Source organism: Vicugna pacos, chromosome 33 (genome assembly GCF_048564905.1).
Source record: "Vicugna pacos chromosome 33, VicPac4, whole genome shotgun sequence".
NCBI classification, from domain to species: domain Eukaryota; kingdom Metazoa; phylum Chordata; class Mammalia; order Artiodactyla; family Camelidae; genus Vicugna; species Vicugna pacos.
Window position 1 is genome coordinate 3,608,571 of NC_133019.1, and position 7,037 is coordinate 3,615,607.

The 7,037-nt window shown below is 54.1% G+C and overlaps 1 non-coding gene across 1 annotated transcript; it reads left to right on the forward strand.

The window, feature by feature from the left end:
- Nucleotides 1-903: 903 nt before the first annotated feature.
- Nucleotides 904-965, forward strand: LOC116276799 (U7 small nuclear RNA). The gene has a single exon (XR_004186303.1). It is a non-coding gene; the product is annotated as a U7 small nuclear RNA (small nuclear RNA).
- The last annotated feature ends 6,072 nt before the right edge of the window (nt 966-7,037 follow it).

The window sequence follows — 7,037 nt, forward strand, 5'->3', positions numbered from 1 at the left end:
CTCTTCCACAGTCACGCGAAAGAGGCACCTTCAGGAAGTCTTGAGGCCCGGACTGCACAGCTTCACGGGCCAGAGGCTAGTTCGCGTGTCCACCTTCACTCCTCCAGGCTCTGCTCCAAGTCATTTCCCTCCTGTTCTGCCTGAGAAGCTGGAGGAAACCCGCATCCTCCTGTGTCCAGCAGGTTATTGCTTCAGGGGGTGAACCCTGTAGATGGAATTTGCTCTCAGCGTCAAGTGCGTGTGTGCTTGGGGTGGGGGTGCAGGCGGGGGTTCAGTCCACCTAAGGGGTCACTTCACGTGTCTCTCTTTATGAGGGAGGGGTTGGAAGAAAGGAGGGAGAGGTGAGCCCTGAAAGCAAAGTTAATTAAGAGAGTTAAGACCATGCGATGTGAAATGAAAGTGATTGGACAAGTACAGGCAGTGGAAGACGACGGGGGAGGCGTCGCTGAGGGTGGGTGCGTAGTGAGGTGGCAGCAGGAGGTGGGGGTCAGCCGTGCCCTCCTGCAGCCACAGAGGGCAGCTAGGGAGGCCGTGTCTGAAGCAGACCCCAGGGCTGGGAATCTGGGGGAGAGTGGCAGGCGCTGGTGCAGGGATGCAGCGGCAGGCGCTGGTGCAGTGGATGTGGGCAAAGGGGTAACGGTTAGACCCAGGGAGTTCTGCACCAGGCTGGGTTTCAAGGTGCACTTCAGTCTCTTCCAGGTGGATCTCAGACCCTGTGCTAGAACATTTCCTAGAAGATCCTTTGGCGTGGGTCAGACATTTGGAGTCTGGACCTCCCTCGCTTCTTCCCTCCCTCACCTGCTGGCCTCTGAGTAGCCCTGGCCTCTAGGCAGTCCTGTGTCCCCTTCTCCCCACCATTGCCGTTTGCCTGACTATCTCCTGATTAAGACTCAAAACAAAGTGAAATGTGGCAGCTTTTGTAGAATTTGTCTCGCAGGTTTTCCGGTCCACACAGGAAGGCCCCCTTGAAAACAAACCAACAGACCAACAAAAAACAGAGTGAGAGGAGCCTGGACTCCTGGGTCCAGTCACTAGCTCTGCCTTCCCAGCCCCTGAGTTCTGCCCGGCCTTGGTTTTTCCCTCTGCCATGTGGGCAGCCTGCCCTGTCACCTCCCTCGAGCTGCCCAGGTGATGATCACTCTGGGTTCTCAGCGAGTGCAACGCCCTGCAGCTTTCCAGGATGCAAATCTGCACTTTTTGTTTTTGGCCAAGCCTCTCACATCAGCTCCAGTTTCATAACCTCGGTCACCCTGCCCCTTCCCTCCCTTCCTGCACGTACAGAACCCTCCCCTCTGGCCCTGATGCACACCTGCAGGAAAAATTGGCTCAGACTCCTTTCCATCTGTCACCGCTTCAAATAGCTTGAGCGTGCTGATGACAGATAAAGTAATTGCAGAGCATACGAATGACTTAATATTTGATGTGTTAAAATAATTTTTTAATGCTGAGCATTTGTACAATTTATAGCTGGAATCCACAGTTTTCATCTTGTTTCCCACTTCTCCCCTGGTCGCTCCCGCATCAGAGTGGCAGGTACGTTGGCCCTGTGGCTCCTGTTTGTGCTCAGTGTGTCACCGGGAGGAGGCAGGACCTGCCGCAGCGTCCACAATGCCTGCCGACTTCTGAATCTCTGGGGCCTCATTCAGTTCTTAGCATGTTGAGTTTCTTACAAATGTTGGATGGATGCATTATTCAACGGAAGTTAGGGATTCCTTTGACAACAATTTACTGAGTGCTTCTATGTGCCAAACACCATTCTAGGCAGTGGAGCACCACAGTGACAAGACAGACAAGTCCCTGCCCCCGGGGAGCGTGTCATTTGGTGGGGAGCCACAGCAGCAGTGCAGGTGGAGTCTACCGTGGGGGACACAGGGAACCCCGGTGACATGCACATCAAGGTGTCATCTCAGAGGTCAGGGAAGTGAAGTGAGTGGCAGACCTGGTAGGGAGTTTTGGGCAGTCGGGGAGGGAGGCAAAGAGAGTCCCAGGTAGAAAGAACAGCCCGTGGGAAGGTAGGAAGCTGGGACAGAGAATGGTTTGAGCAGCTGGAAGACATTCATTATGAGTAGAATTTAGGTCAAAAGAGAGAAGCGAGGCTTTAGTGGGGGGGGCAGACCACGAGTCACCTTCTCAGTCGTGGTGGAGAGACAGGGAGGGACGGGAGCATTTGAAGCAGGAGAGTGACATGATTAGGTTTTTCTACTAGAACAGTCCCAGGCTGAGTCCGGCAGAGGAGGGTGGCCCGGGGATAGGGCCAGCCACAGGAGGCGGCTGGAGGTCTCCATCACTTCAGCTCTTGGAGCTCACTGGGCTCAGGGTTAGGCTCGGGGGTCAGGAAATACAAGGAGGGAAGTCAAACACTCTCTTTAAAAAGGGCTTTCGAACAACGGAGAGCATTCTCAGCGAGCTCCCTTTGGCCCCCACACTCCTTACTTCTGTTCCTTAAATGCGTCATCACCTACGGGTGTGCGTGATCTTGCCTGCAGAGTGAAGAAGGACAGGTGAGAAGCAGATGGGAAATACTAGACGCTAATTCCTCCTCCCTGCGGTGTCCCGTCCGCTTTCCTGGTCCAGGGTCCTCCAGCCTGTGCAGGAGCCACCTGCACCGGGGGACCAGGGTGTGTGCCTCTTCCTCACCCCACCGCCAGTGACATCACATTAGAGCTCGAAATTTACAACGTGGAAATCCAGCAAGTGCCGCCTTTCTCGGGGCTTTTATTTTTCCCAGAGCACTGGTTGTCGAGCATCTAGCCGCCCGGCCCTGCCCGCGACCCCGGAGTGAATCTGCAGTCCGGCAGCCTCACGCCCTGACGGGGAGGGGCTTGTGTCGCAGCCGTGGGGAGCACTGAAGGGGTGAATTGCTTTCTTGCTGAAGCGTGATTTCTCCCCCTTCGGCGTGGTTGGTTTTGAACGTGTCTCTGAGTTTCAATCAGTTGCTTTTTCCTACCCACCTCAGCTCGCTGATTCTACAGGCAGCACCGGCGAGGGCTGGAGTGGCGAGAGGATGTGTCTGTTCAGACGGCCTCCCTGCTGCACGCTGTCCAGTCAGTGCCCTTCACGGGGGCAGATACGCTCTCTGCGCCGTTCTTCCGTGTCGGCTGACTTTCCCACCCTTCCTCTGGTTCCTTCTCCGTTGCTCCCTGGAGATGCTCACTTACTGGAACAGAGAAATGTGGAAAGCAAAACAAATTAGTTTTGCTCATTATCTACCACTTGGAAGATGGTGAACAGATTATGTAATCACTTCGTGGTGAGAAAAGCGTTCTGGATGTGGGGTCACGCTTTCCCGCTTACCAGCCACGTGACTTCTCCAAGTCCCCTCCTGTCTTTGAAGTTCAGTTTGTTTGTCAGCGGGGATGGTGGTAATAACCTAACACAGAAGGTTATTTGGAGGATGGCACATGGAGGCTCATTAATATGTGCACATTTCTCTCCTTATGTAAATATTTTCTAAATCTAGAGTGACTTTTTAACGTGTGAAGTTCTCATGTTTGTTCTGAAGAAATAATCGAGTGTTCGCTATGGGGACACAATCCCAAATTTGCTGGGAATGGCTCAGAAGCAATGCCAAGGTCACTGTCCGAGCTCCTGCCTCAGCTGCAGTCCAAGGAGAACTGGCCATTCAGTGCGAGAGCCAGTCCCGGGGCCCCTGAAAAGGCTGTAAGGGGAGGGGACCTCATGGGGCTGGGTGGAGCTTTTCCAAACGCCATGAGGGATCAGGGTTGGTGGGACTGTGGGCGGGACTGTGGGAATTTTCTTGTTGCTCAATTTTTAAATTTTCTATAATCCTGGTACAGCTTGTACAGTGGGGTCCTTCTGTCCTGCAGGACGTGGTCCTTTACTGGCTTCTGGCGGGGGGGCACAGGGAGGAGGATGTGGATGGGGGCTCCAGGCCTCTGAAGCTAACGGAGTTCTGTCAGATCTGTCACCTCTGCCACAGTCGAAGGGCTGATGCTTGCTTAGGCTGGGTACTGCCCCCTTGTCCCAAATACCACCATGCTGTCTCCCCAGTGTCAAGTGCATCATTGCCTAGAGGACTCCAAGACTGTCACAAAGCAACACATCTTCAGAGAATGAGTGACGTGATTTAGCCACTCATCACTGCTGCCATCCAGTAGTGGGTGGGGGAAGAGGAGGGGGATAAGACCTCATCACTCAGGGCTTTGCCAGGTGTCCTGTGACAAAACTTGGGCACATCTACTCGTTCCCAACGCGTCTCCAATCCCTCATCGTGTTCCTCCACACACACACCCCCTCCACATAACACCCTCATCTTTCATGTGGGACACCCATCCCAGGTGAGAATCTTACCTCTTTGGGCTTTCCAGAGCCAGCTGCCTCCACCAGTAGCTGAATGACAGAGGAGTCCCCTTTTACGAGGCTCTGAAGGGGACCACAGTTCACAGTTGGTTAGAAGGATGTGGGTTCTTCACCTTCTGTTTGGGAAGCTTTATGAGAGACGTGCGCTTTTACTGTGGCCCCGTCAGAGCCAGACCAGGCATGAGAAATGTCGGTTCTGCTCCGGGCTGATGCAGTGGGAGGTCGGAGTCAGTGGTGGTAAAGATAAAAGGGCTGTAGAAGTGGAAGGCTGGGGAGGGGGCGGCTTACTAAGGGCATCCGAGCATGTAGGCAAGAAATTCACAGAAGGAAAGCAAAGTGCCCACCAGCAGATGAAAATAGTCCAGCCGCACTAATCGTCACAGAAAGCAAAATAAAATGGGTTAATGAGAGTTCCTGGAAAGGAACCTGTGAAAAAAGAGACGTACAGAAAGATATGTGCACAAAGATGTTTACTGCAGTGTTGTTTGCAGTAGTGAGTAATTGGAAACAACTTGAGTGTACATCAGTAGGGGAGTGATGAAACACATTACAGGACATCTCTGCAATGAACGCCGGAGCAACCACTTAGGCAATGCGTTAGCTTCTACGTCCTGCACAGGAACCTGTCCTTGCAACACTGGGAAAAGCAAAGCATAACAGTTTGTATAAAACGTTCCTGTTCATGTGAAAGAATACTTTGGGGGGGGTGTGTAAAAGTGGAAGGATACACACCAAACTGTGGAGAGTAGATTCTTCTGGGGATTGAGATTAAGGAGGGGGAGTGTGGGGGGGAGCTGTTAATTTTTTATTGAGGTATAATTGACATATAATATATTAGTTATAATGTATTAGGTGTACAATGTAATGATTCAGACATTTGTGTGTATTGTGACATGATCACCACAGTAAGTCTAGTTAACATCCGTCACCACACATTGTTACAAAATTTTTTTCTGATGAGAACTTTTAAGATCTACTCGCTTAGCAACTTCCAAATATACAACACAGTATTGTTAACTGCAGTCCCCAGGGCTGCTCATGTTTTATAACTGGAAAATTTGTACCTTTTGACCCCCTTCACCCACTTTGGAGCTACGACTTTTTCCTTTGTACACATTTCATTGTTTGAGTTTTTTTGTATTAAAACTGAAAAAAGATATTTACAAAACAGATCCCTTGGAGCTAGGGAACTCAGACCTAAAACGTTATCTTGGAACATGGTCTGTCAGACTAGGACCTGGAACTACTGCTCCTGGTGTGAGCACAGGACACAGCCCCGCAGGTTCGGGGCGCAGAGCGTGCTGTCAGGTGGGTGGACCTCCACGGCGGTCTGGTCGGGTTGATCCGCTGTGGGACTCAGTGGGCATGTCAGTAGGGGCGTGTTACTCCGAGGCCTAAGAATGCAGGCAGTAAGCACTTGGGGGCTTGTCAAGATGTCACAAGCCTTAGAAACCAGCGACAAGGCTGACACCTGAGTCTGGGAAGAGCCAGACTAGAGAAATCAGGGTTTCCTGGAGGGATCAGCACCTTGTGTCCAGCAGGAGCAAGGAGACGGGTCCCTGGTACAAGGGCAGCTGGGTGCTTACTCCCAGGGTGTTCCCACTAATTCTGGGGGCGGGTGGCCTGTGTGTGGGAGGCAGACAGCCCCAGCTGCGGGGAGTCTCAGAAGGAGACTGGGGCGTGGGATGGAAGCTGCCTGCTGACTCCACTTTGAAGTGGGGCAGGGCTCTGGCCCAGAGGGGCCCCTTCTGAGCTTGTGTGCACGTAGCCTGCTCCCTGGGCTGGCCGTCCGGGTCCTGCTGTGGCTCTGGCCCCAGGAGGCTCTAGCGGTTGGAGAAGGCACTGCTAGGGGGCTGCCCAGGGTGCCTTCTGTTCATTGTCTCCTAATCGCAGGCCTGGAGGAGTCAGCTGGGTGGAAAGTCAATAAAACAAGCTGGCGGTTCTCCCCTGGCGCCCTGAACGCCTCCACACCGTGGGAAGCCAGGGCCAGCAGGCTCTTTTCCGAGGCCCCCCCTGCAGGTGCTCAGGGCCAGGCTGCCGCCCGCGGGTCCTGCTCGGCAAGTTCTGGGCTCACTGGGCGGGGAGGAAGGTGTGGGAGCTGCGGTGACAGCAGCTTCTCTGGGGTGAGCCCCTCCGGGCGTCTTACGACAGCTGGTCTCCCCTGCCCTCCTGGTTTTTTTTGGAGGGGCAGGGAGAGTAATGGAAGCACACATGGGTTTCGTGCTGCTGATCGGCGAACCCAGGGCTCACATTGGTCTCACCCTCAAGACCCTGGGAGGAAGGAGGTGGTGGTGACCCCGCGGCAGAGACGGTGTGGGTGTGGACCCGGGCTGTGAGAGGCCGGAGCCGGCGCCCCCGGCCACAAAGGCCCGAGTAGGGCTGTGGGGGTTGGGGGCTCCTGCAGAGGCAGGGAGAGAGCACCGGTGTGGGAGTCAGAACAGGACCCAGTCCTGGCGTGGCCTGTGCTCGCTGTGTGGCCCTGGGTGGGTCCTTAGCCTCTCTGAGCCCAGGTGGCGCACCTGTAAAATGCAGGTTGTAAGTCTGTCCGCCACGCAGGGCTGCTGGGAGGCGGGAGTAATGACGGCTGGTGTTTGCCCCGTGCTTGGGAGGTGCCAGGCGCCACAGTCCCACCCACCTGCTCAATTTTGTTCATATCTTGCATCACCTCCTAACATACAGTCCAGTACACTCACTCCTGGGGTCAATTTTCTGTCCCT